This window comes from Enhydra lutris, unplaced genomic scaffold (genome assembly GCF_002288905.1).
Source record: "Enhydra lutris kenyoni isolate GAN:26980312 unplaced genomic scaffold, ASM228890v2 scaffoldscaffold509, whole genome shotgun sequence".
NCBI lineage: Eukaryota > Metazoa > Chordata > Mammalia > Carnivora > Mustelidae > Enhydra > Enhydra lutris.
Window position 1 is genome coordinate 1 of NW_019154593.1, and position 12258 is coordinate 12258.

The 12258-nt window shown below is 38.7% G+C and overlaps 1 pseudogene; it reads left to right on the plus strand.

Moving 5' to 3' along the window:
* The first annotated feature begins 8397 nt into the window (after positions 1-8397).
* Positions 8398-9198, plus strand: LOC111140318 (annotated as a pseudogene).
* Positions 9199-12258: the final 3060 nt, after the last annotated feature.

A 12258-nucleotide genomic window follows, 5' to 3' on the forward strand; every position in this document is an offset into this window, starting at 1 on the left:
ACCATGCTGTCTTGGTGATCACAGCTTTGTAGTAAAGCTTGAAATCAGGCAACATGATGGTCCCAGTTTTGTTTTCCTTTTCCATTATTTCCTTAGCAATTTGGGGTCTTTTCTGGTTCCATGCAAAGTTTAGGATTGTTCCTTCCATGTCATTGATAAATGCGAGTGGAATTTGGATTGGGATGGCATTGAAGAATAGATTGCGAGGCAGTATAGACATTTTAACAATGTTTATTCTTCTAATCCATTAGCATGGAATAATTTTCCCCCTTTTTGTATCTTCAGTTTCTTTCATGAGTATTCTGTAGTTCCTTGAGTATACATCTTTTACCTCTTTGGTTAGGATTATTCCCAGGTATTTTATGGTTCTTGGTGCTATAGTAAATGGACTCAATTCTTTAATTCCACTTTCTATATTTTCATTGTTAGTGTATAAGGAAGCAACTGATTTATTTGCATTGATTTTGTATCCATCCATATTACTGCATTGCTGTATGAGTTCTGGTAATTTGGGGGTGGAGTCTTTTGGGTTTTCCACATAAAGTATAATGTCATTTGCAAAGAGAGAGAGTTTGACTTCTTCTTTGCCAACTTCAATACTTTTCATTCCTTTTTGTGGTCTTATTGTTGTTGCTAGGACTTCTAGTACTATGTTGAACAACTGTGGTGAGAGTGGACATCCTTGTCATGTTCCTGATGTCAAAGGGAAGGTCGTCAGCTTTTCTCCTTGGAGAATGATATTCACTGTGCGTTTTTCTTAGATAGATTTTATGAAGTTGAGGAATGTTCCCTCTATCCCTAATCTTTGAAGCATTTTAATCAGGAACAGATGTTGTATCTTGTCAAATGCTTTTTCTGCATCAATTGAGAGGAACATGTGGTTCTTCTCTCTTCTCTTATTGATTCGTTCTATCACATTGATTGATTTGCAAATGTTGAGCCACCCTTGCACCACAGGGCTAAATGCCATCTTGTCATGATGGATAACTTTTTAATGTACTAATGGAATCTTTTTAATGTACTAATGCATCCTATTAGCTAGGATCTTGTTGAAAATCTTGGCAACCCTATTGATCACAGATAATGGTATGAACATAGACCAGTGGAACAAAGTAGAGAGTCCAGATATGGATCCGCAACTCTATGGTCAAATAACTTTTGATGAAACAGGAACAAATATTCAGTAGTAAAAAGACATTCTCTTCAATAAATGGTGCGGGGAAAATTAGACTACTATGTATAGAAGAATGAAGCTTGACCATTCTCTTACACTGCACACAAAGATAAACTCAAAAGGAATAAAAGACCACAACATGAGGCAGAAATCTATCAAAATTGTAGAGATCATAGGCAGTAACCTCTTTGACACTGGTCACAGCAACTTCTTTCAAGATATGTCTGCAAAGAAAACAAAAGCAAAGTGAACTTTTGGGACTTCTTCAAGATCAAAAGCTTCTGCACACCAAAGGACACAGTCAACAAACAAAGAGGCAACCCATAGAATGGGAGAAGATATTCGCAAATGACACTACAGACAAAGGGCTGATATCCAAGATCTATAGAGAACTCTTCAAACTCAACATTCAAAAAACAGATAATCCTCTCAAAAAATGGGCAGAAGACATGAACAGACACTTCTCCAAAGAAGGTATACAAATGGCTAACAGACACATAAAAAAATGTTCATCAGCACTAGCCATCAGGGAGATTCAAATTCAAACCACATTGAGATACCACTTACACCAGCTAAAATGGCCAAATTCAAGGCAAGAAACAAATGTTGGAGAGGATGTGGAGAAAGTGGAACCCTCTTACACTGTTGGTGGGAATTCAAGTTGGTACAGCCACTTTGGAAAACAGTGTGGAGATTCCTTAAGAAATTAAAAATAGAGGTTCCCTAAGACCCTGCAATTGCACGACTGGGTATTTACCCCAAAGATATAGATGTAGTGGAAAGAAGGGCCATCTGTACCCCAATGTTCATAGCAGCAATGTCCACAGTCGCCAAATTGCGGAACGAACAAAGATGCCCTTCAACGGACAAATGGATAAAGATGATATGATCCATATACACAATTATTATGCCTCCATCAGAAAGGATGAATGCCCAACTTTTGTATCAACATGGATGGGACTAGAGGAGATTATGCTGAGTGAAATAAGTCAAGAAGAGAGATTCAATTATCATATGGTTTCACTTACTTGTGAAGCATAAAGAATAACGCAGAGGACATTAGGTGAAGGAGAGGAGAAGTGAGTTGGAGGAAATCAGAGGGGGGGACAAACCATGAGAAACTGTGGACTCTGAGAAACAAACTGAGGGTTCTGGAGGGGGGGTTCAGGGGTTGAGAGGGCTGGGTGGTGGGTACTATGGAGGGCATGTATTGCATGGAGCACTAGGTGTGGTGCATAAACAATGAATCTTGGAACCGTGAAAAAATAAAATCAAATTAAAAAATATGTCTATGCTACTCAGAGCAGTCTATACAGTCATTGCAATCCCCATCAAAATACGATCAGCAATTTTCATAGAACTGGAACAAACCAACCTAAAATTTCTATGGAAACAGAAAAGACCCATAATAGCCAAAGGAATGTTGAAAACGAACCCCACAGTTGGAGGCATCACAATTCCGGACTTCAAGTTGTATGACAGAGCTGGAATCATCAAGACAGAATCGTACCAACAGAAAAACACATTTATAGATCATGAAACAGAGGCATCTGGGTGGCTCAGAGGGTTAAAGCCTCAGCTTTCGGTTCCAGTCATGATCCCAGGGTCCTGGGATTGAGCCCCGCATTGGGTTTTCTGCTCAGAGGGGAGCCTGCTTCCTCCTCTCTCTCTCTCTCTGCCTGGCCTCTCTGCCTGTTTTGATCTCTGTCTGCCAAATAAATAAATAAAAATTTAAAATCTTAAAATAAATAAATAAATGAAACAGAATGGAGAACCCAGAAAAGGACCCTCAACTCTATGGTAAACTAATCTTCTACAAAGCAGAATAAAATCTCCAATGGATAAAAGACAATCTCTTCAACAAATGGTGTTGGGAAAGTTGGACAGCCACAGGCAGAAGATAAAATTGGACCACTTCCTTACACCATACACAAAAATAAGCTCAAAATTGGTGAAAGACCTAAATGTGAGAAAGGAAACCATCAACATTCTAGAGGAGAATGCAAGCAGCAACCTCTTCAACCTCAGCCACAGCAACTTCTTGCTGGAAACTGAATTCAGTAAAGTTGCAGTATAGAAAATCAACATACAGAAGTCTGTTGCATTTCAATACACAAATAATGAAGCACTAGAGAGAGAAACCCAGAAATCAATTCCACTTACAATTGCAGGGAAAACCACAAGACACCAAGGAAAAAACCTAACCAAAGAGGTAAAACAATCTGTACTTTGTAAACTATAAAACACTGATCAAAGAGATTCAAGACAACAAAAAGAAATGGGAAAACATTCCATGTCCATGGATTGAAAGAACAAATATTGTTAAAATTTCTACAACACCCAAAACAATCCACAGATTTAATGCAATCCCTATCAAAACACTACCAGCATTTTTCACAGGGCTAGAATAAGCAATCCTAAAATTTGAATGGAAACACAAAAGACCCAAAGAGCAAAAACAACCTTGCAAAAACAAAGCAAATCTGCACATATCACAATTCCAGTCTTCAAGCTGTATTACAAAGCTGTACTCATCAAAAGAGTATGGTACTGACCCAAATATAGCTACATAGATCAATGGAATACAATAGAGAATGCAGGTAGACCCACTACTATATGGCCAACTAATTTTCAACAAAGTAAGAAAGAATACCCAATGAGAAAAAGACAGTCTCTTCAACAAATAGTGTTGGGAAAACTGCATGCAGAAAAACCTGCAGAACAATGTCACGGGATCCCTCCCTTATACCATACACAAAAATACATTCAAAATGGATGAAAGAGCTCAATGGAGATAGGAAACCATCAAAATCCTAAAAGAGGACACAGGCAGCAAACTCTTTGACTTGGCCACAGCAACTTCTTGCTAAACATATCTCCAGAGGCAAGGGATAGAAAAGCAAAAAATGTCCTTTTGGGACTTCATCAGGATAAAAATCTGCACAACCAAGGAAACAAACAACAAAACTATAAAACAGCCTGCAGAATGGGAGAAGATATTTGCCAATGATATATCTAATAAAGGATATAGATCCAAAATCTATAAAGGACTTATCAAACTTGGCACACAAATAATAAGTAATCCAGTTAAAAAAATGGGCAGAAGAAATGAATAGACATTTTTCCAAAGAAGAGATGAATAGACATTTTTCCATCAGATACATGAAAAGTTGCTCAACTCACTCATCCTCAGGGAAATGCAAATCAAACCTCCAGTGGGATGTCACCTCACACCAGTTAGAATGGGTAAAATCAACAACACAAGAAACAAGAGATGTTGGCCAGAATGCAGAGAAAGGGGAACACTTTTGCACTTTTGTTGGGAATGCAAACTAGTGTAGCCACACTGGAAGACAGTAAGGAGGCTCCTCAAAAAGTTAAAAATTATACTACCAGTAGTATAGTTGCTGCTGGGTATTTACTTACCCATAGGATACAAAAATACAGATTTGAAGGGATACATGCACCCTATTGTTCATAGCAGCATTAGCAACAATAGCCAAACTATGGAGAGAGACCAAGTTTCCATTTACTGATGATTAGATAAAAAAGATGTGATATATATACACATATTATGCCATTTTATATAATATGCATACATATGTAATTTTACATATAACATATAAGTATATTTTATATGCATATTTATATATAACATACATATGTACCTATATAATGATAATATATGGAATATTACTTAGTCATCAGAGAAAATGAAATCTTGCCATTTGCAACAATGTGGATGGAGCTAGAAGATATGCTAAATGAAATAAGTCAGAGAAAGACAAATAACATATGATTTCACTCACATGTGGAATCTAAGATACAGAACAGATGAACATAGGGGAAGAGAAAAAAAGAGAGAGAGAAGCAAGCTGTAAAACAGACTCTTAATCACAGAGAACAAACTAAGGGTTGCTGGAGGGCAGGTGAGAGGAAGGATGGATAGTGGGTGATGGGTATTAAGGAGGGCACTTGTGATGAGCACTGGGTGTTATATAGAAGTGATGAATCACTAAATTGTTCACCTCAAAGTAATATTACCCTGTATGTTAACTAATTGGAATTTAAATAATAACTTGAGAAAAAAAAACTTAAAAAATAAAATTAAATCTTAAATTATTTGTATAAGAAAAGAAAAGAAGAGAAGACAAAAGAAAAGAAGAGAAAATAAAAGGAAAAATAAAACATACTTAGACATGATTTCTGACTTGCCAGATTGGCAGAATTTGAAAAGCTTGAGCAATAGTAAGTTTCCAAGACTGTGGGGAAACAAGCACTCTCAGACACTTTTGGTAAAACTACAAAATGGAATGGAATTTGGCAGTAGTTAATGATGTGGGAAACAAAGGCAGAAGAAAAATTATTAAATTTCCTTACTACCTACAGCCTACAGACAAGTCCTTGAAATAGGCACAGTGACATTCCTCTGTGACTCAACTACCTTGATGTTGAAACTCTGCTAAGGGCCAGAGGCAACATTAGCCTGACCCCCAGCATCCTGTTAAGTCTACTTTAACATATAAAAATTCCTTTGGAAATTTCCTTTATCTCTAAACCCCTCAAGATACATGTTGGCAATCATCCCCCAAGCATATGGCCCACCGATACACACCTGCAGGATCTCATGACTAGGGTTTTAGTAGATGGTTATGAATGACTTTCCCCAACAACAGCTAGCCCTCTCAAGGTCCTGGAAACCTTGCTTCCAAAATTCCTTAGAGACTTACGCCATCCCTAACTCCCTCCCAGCTTGAAAGTATATAATGGACCCCTTCTCATGACCCTGGTGCAGCTCTTTCTGCCCATGGGTCATGTCCCTGTGCTTCAATAAAACCACCTTTTTTTGCAAAAAGACATCTAAGAATTCTTTCTTGGCTATCACCTTAGAACTCTAACATCTCTCCTAGTCCCAAAAAGGGGGAAAAAAATGGATGTCCCTACCAATTAACTTTTTACCAAATAACTGATGAACAACTCCTGAAGATCTTTTGGAAACACCAGCTGAATGCTATGTGTATTCCTGAGCAGCATCTTAGAAAAGGGGGGTGGAAGGGAGAACGATTTAGATTATAACATTTGGACAAGAGATATTTGAATATGAATTAGACATTATCAGATGAATGTCAACTTTTCTTAATTTAATTACTGAATTATAGTTGTATAAGAGAATGTCCTTTTTCTTGGGAAATGCATACTAAAACATGGGGGTGGTCAAAAAAGTATGATATATACAACAGATATTTTTTTAAGATTTTATTTATTTATTTGACAGACAGAGATCACAAGTAGGCAGAGAGGCAGGCAGAGAGAGAGGAGGAAGCAGGCTCCCTGATGAGCAGAGATCCTGATGTTGGGCTAGATCCCAGGACCCTGAGATCATGAAATGAGTCCAAGGCAGAGGCTTTAGCCCACTGACCCACTCAGGTGCACCGATATATACAACTTATTAAGAATTATTAAGTATTTCCATGGGAAACATTTCATAATATATACATTAACATGGATGAAAGCATGAATGTAACTCCAATAAGATGTGTATGATTTTGGAAACTAGATGAGAATGAAGGCACTTGGTTCCTAGACCGGTTTAGAAAGCACAATCAGACTTAGCTCCACATTCGATTTTCTTTCTTCCTTAATTACACTATCTGTAAAAGTAATTAAATTCAAAGTAATGCAATGTATTACTTGCATTTAATGAATTTAATTGCAATGCAATTAAACTAAATGTAATGCAATGAAGTATAAATTAAAGAAATTAAATTAAATCTGTAGACAGTTAAAGAAAGATGGTTCCTATAAATGTACGCATATGTGCGTTCCCCATGCTTGCATGTGCATGTGTGTGATGCACACACATGTGTAGGTATGCATTCTATGCATGTAGGNGTGTGTGATGCACACACATGTGTAGGTATGCATTCTATGCATGTAGGCATATTAAGATTGAAGTGGAGCAAATTGCAGGACAGCACGTGCAGTGTGATCTTATATCTGTGTAATATGTTAATGGCCACTCTTCCTAATAGTTGCTTCAGAGAACACCATTGTAAAGGATTCCTTTTTCATTTCATAAAGGCAAATTCACATCTAAAATTTTTAAATTTATATGTAATGTATGGAATACTTGGAATACAAAAAAGCATCTCTTTGTGGTTCAGTGCTTTACTCATCTAGGACAATGATTCTAACATTTGAGATATCTTTATTTAAGAAATATTCTTAGCTGTTGACTTTTTGTCAGTTTGTAACACTTTCCAAATAACCTATTCTCTGACATGAAGCTCCTGAAAGGTGTTCTAATTGGAAAGTATTACAACTCCACATTTATAAAAAGTTAACCGTTCTGTATTAAAATAAAATTTTAAAAACCACAAAATCACTTATGAGTAAAAGAAGTTGAATATATTCTTCTTCACTTAATGCAAGCTTAAGAAAAAACATTACTTATTATCTCTTTTGATCAAAGTATGGCTGAGATGCACTTAAACAAGATACGTTGTTCTATGAGTCGTCCATTATTCATTTATCACAAATTTAAAACTTAAAATTGGACTGACTTGTAAAAGCAGTTGTTTAGTTAGTAGAGAAGGCATATGTTTAAACTCTAAAATATCAACCATACCCGAAATTTATTATTATTATTATTATTATTATTATTATTATTATTATTAAGATTTTACTTATTTATTTGACAGAGCTCACAAGTAGGCAGAGAGGCAGGCAGAGAGAGAGGGGGAAGCAGGCTCCCTGCTGAGCAGAGAGACCTATGCAGGGCTCAATTCCAGGACCCTGGGACCATAACCCGAGCGGAAGGCGGAGGCTTTAACCCACTGAGCCACCCAGGCGCCCCTTACACCCGAAATTATTAAAGAAAAGAGTGGTCCATAAAGGCCCACACAATCCTTAGTTACACTGCGAATGAAAATGTGAGTGTCGGTAGAAACAGTGTTTGCCTACAACAGTGTTTTCCTACAGGGAAATTGCTATTCAACCATTGAATTTGCCTGAGGATAAATCTCCAATCTGCTTTGTTTGAATTCAAATGTTGTTTTTCTTCAAGTAATTAACAATGAGCAGTACAACACACCCTCTGAAAAGCTCTTACCTACAGCCACCAGCTTAGTGAATGCCTAATTGAGCAGCAAGCCTTCTGTATTTCCATTACTGTTTCTTTGTCAGGCAAAAAAAAAAAAAAGGTCATCAGGCTTACAGCTACAATGCTGTGGGAAACAAGGGCAGAAGGTAATGTAGATAAAAGTCAAGGTTCTCGGGGAGGCGGGAAGCCCACAGTGGTGTCCAAAAGGCGAAAAGGCAGAGGCTGTGGGTTCCGCTGCCCCTCCTTACTGACTCCCGGACACCGAGGCCAGGGTTGCTGGGCTCCCCCAGCGTGGGAACCGAGAGGGGCGGTGCGGGGCGCCAGGTTGGGGGGCGGGGAGCACAGGACGCCTGTAAAGGCCAGCGCGCTGAAGGTGCAGGTACATGTGAAGTTTTCTGGGCAACTTAGTGTGGAAACCACTGGTCACCTTGCCCTCACTTCTGCCTGTTCTGTGTCAGCAAGACGGAGTACCCAAATGAACAAGGTAGCCCAGCAGAACTGTAGTCCGGTAATAAGTGTAATTCATACGTAGGCTCAGGCCAGCGGCTTACAGCAGGTTCTTCAGCGGGGGCCTGCTGGCTCCCGGGGTGTGGGGGCATGAGGCAAAGCCCTGCCTCCAAGCAAGCAAAGCAAAAAGAGTAGGGCCGTGGATCCCAAGAGCAAGAGCATTGGTCAACGCAGAGAAAGGAACAACGTGGCTGTGAAACAGAGCCGGTTGAAAAACCAAGCAGAAAGCACAGGATACACTGCAGAGTGAATCAGCTGAAAGAAGGGAATGAACGGTTGGAAATAAAAATTAAACTGCTGACTAAGGAATTAACTACTGAAAGAGTTGTTTCTTCAGCACGCACACAACCATGCAGATAACATGCAACCCACTAGCACTGAAAATACAACAACTTCTGGCGACACAGCACAGTAGGCCTCAACCCTTCCAAACTGCACAGCCTGTGGCTTGAACGTTTAAAGGTTCCTTTAACCTACATCACTCCTATCAATGACGGAACATTGTCGAACAAAGATGCATTGAAGGCCGTCTTCTAGGATTAGCACTGTTAAGAGTCCATTAGCTAAAGATGTTAGCCATGTAACTTGAATATCTAGTTTTAAATGATATGGCTATTTGGGGTGGTGGGGGGGTGGGGGATAAAACAAACTTTTAAGGTGACTGGGATAAACAAAACAAAACGGAAAAAGCCCTGGACCTTGATGTTCTTAATAAATCCTCACTTCCCAAGAAATGCTTCTTTTGAAACTTGATAAAAGGAATGGGGAACTGGCAGGTCCTGCAGAAGGGTCTCAGTTTTACTGGACATGAGTAATTAGACTAAGAAAAGTTGAATGCCAACTATGTTAACCTATTTGTGATTTTTCCCCCTAAAATATGTATTAAAAACAAACAAACAAAAACCAACCAAGCAACCAACCAACCAACCCTGAGGGCTGTGTAGAAATCAATCACGTTGTAATCTGGAGTGATTTTATGTGTAACATAAACCCTGTTTTAGCCCGGTTAGTACGGTTTTCCCAAACAAGTATAAGCTTTTCAGGAGCAGTGCCAGGGTAAGTAAATTCCATTGCGTTTTAAAGGCCAAAGGCAGCCAGTGGGCTTAAAAATAGAAATAATTAGGAGGCAAGTTGGCTTCTTAAAAATAAAAGTAAAGCATATTAGGTTTATGTTTTCAGGATGCCTTTGCGTTATTGGACTGTCATTATTTTGTTTTCTAACCGCCAGAAAACTCCAGGAGTTTAGAGAAACTTGTGTTTCTGTAGATGCTGGTCAAGTAAGTAAATCTTTTTAAAATACCATTTGGCAGCCAAGTTAATAAACAAATGCCTTAACAGTTTACCGACTAGGATGTAGGCGGTTTCTCCTGTCCAAATATCAGCAACGGGACCATGATTTTTAAAGGCAAAGATTTCTCCTAAAGGATCATTTACATTTGATTTTAACCAAGTGGTTATTAGAAAAATACATCATCAACTCTCTGCCGTCTCCCCACATAATAGTCTAAGAAAACTTGAAAGTGTAAGGTTTGACTTTTAATTTATTTCACTTAAGTACATCTTTTCATATTGTTTCTGAGATGTTTCTTTTGCTAGTTAGTGGGTCGTCTAGACTTTTTTGTACCGCTGCTTCTGTTTGTTCACACTTTAGGAAGAAAATACTGATAAAACTCGGGATATTGACATTTTGTTGAGACCAAAAAATGGCAGTTGCTAAAGTTAGAGATTGCTGGGGTCTGGTTTAAATCAGTGTTGGTGGTCTTGATTGTTCTTGTTGATTTCTTTTCTTTTTTTTTTTTTTCTCCTCTCCCTCCTCCTCCTCTTCCTACTTTTTTTTTTTTTTTTCTTTTTTTTTTTTTTTTTTTGTTAGGGCAATCCTAGGTCAGACTTGTTGGTTTTCGTGTGGCGGGGGTGGAGGGGGTGGGGGGGTGGTGGGGGTTGGTGACAAGAGACTGAGTCACATCTGATTAAAAAGTTTGTGTTACCAGGTACCTTTTGTGACCACATGGTCACTTAGTTTTTGGCCATATTGTTTCTTATTAGGACCTGGAACAGTGTAACCAGGATGTGACTCAAGTTGAACCCTCAGTTTGGTGCAAGAGTACGGTCTGTGCTCTTCTGGGCAGACAAAAATACCACCATGGACTTCAACTCAGCAAAGCTGTTATGAAGACCCTGAGCCTCTTCCGCATGTGACCAAAACCCAGTGTTGTTCCACGAGAGCCACTGTCCCAGGAGGGTTAGCTCCCTGGACAGCCAAGAGACAGGATCGAGGTTTCTCTTAGGGTATAACGCTGGTTTACTTTGGCGGGAGTAGCAGTCAATTTCTAGGTTGATAGATGTTTTGAATAGGAGGTAACCCACAGAATCCTACTGAATCTTTAATAGCTGATTGATGTTATATAATTAACCTATTTAGAGGTACAGTTAGGTCCCTTGAACCTTTAAGTGCCTGCAAAGGTGTTACAGACATTGTAACCTCTTGTTTCCTAAAAAAATGTCTTTCAGAAATTGACGTCCCTATGGAATTTATGATTACCAATTTTGTGAATTGACTTAACTATCTTGGAGAAGCAGCTTTAGGGGAATCATCTGGGGTGTGCACTCATAAGATTGAAAGTTTTGGAAAAATTGATTCAAGCTTTCCTGTTACCTGTGCAAATCAGAACTTCAGCATAAACCATCAAGTATCCATAGAACAAAAATGTTAACCATTGTTTGTCTTACTGAAGTGTTTGGGAATGCGAGTTTGCAGTTTGATAGATATATCAGCATCAAATTGAGGAAAACCAGGTATGGGAAATGGGTATGTTTAGAGCTTTGGTAATTGTAAGATGACTTCTGTAACTTCTGTTCTGTAGGTCACGTATGAACTGTTAGGATTTGATCTGCCTTTGCCGGCAGGTCCAGTGGTTTAGGAATTAGGCTTTAGTGTAAATGTCTGTTTGCATCTGAGTCATCCGAGGTGGGTGCTTTCTGGCTTGTGTTGGCAACAGGCGGTGAGATCAGAGCAGCTCTTCTGCTGTCTGGCCCTTTGCGTTGACTGGAATGTGAGCTCAGATACTTTGGACATTCTTACTAAGAAGTAGTAGGATAGTAATAAGATATGACCAGATGTTTGAAATTTAGGTTGCAAGTGTGAAGTTCTGAAATTTACATTAAAAAGCCATTTGTGCAATTTAATATTTGGTATTAAAAGAAATCAGCCTTTGATGTTTCCTCAGTCCCCATCAGAGGCCTTGAAACTTTGTACCTGAAAAACCCAGTTAGCACCCCGAGTGCTTTTTGATGCCTTAGAGAAATAGGAAGCAATTTTTCATTTGACAAATGCTAGGGAGGAGAAAGTCCATTCTCTAGCTGTTAGAGCTGCCTCTCAGGGAAAGGTCTTTACCTTGTTCTTTTTGTTCCTGGCTTTCGTCAGTTTGTGAGAGTACTCTATTTTTTTTTAATATAATTTTATTCCCTTCAATGAATT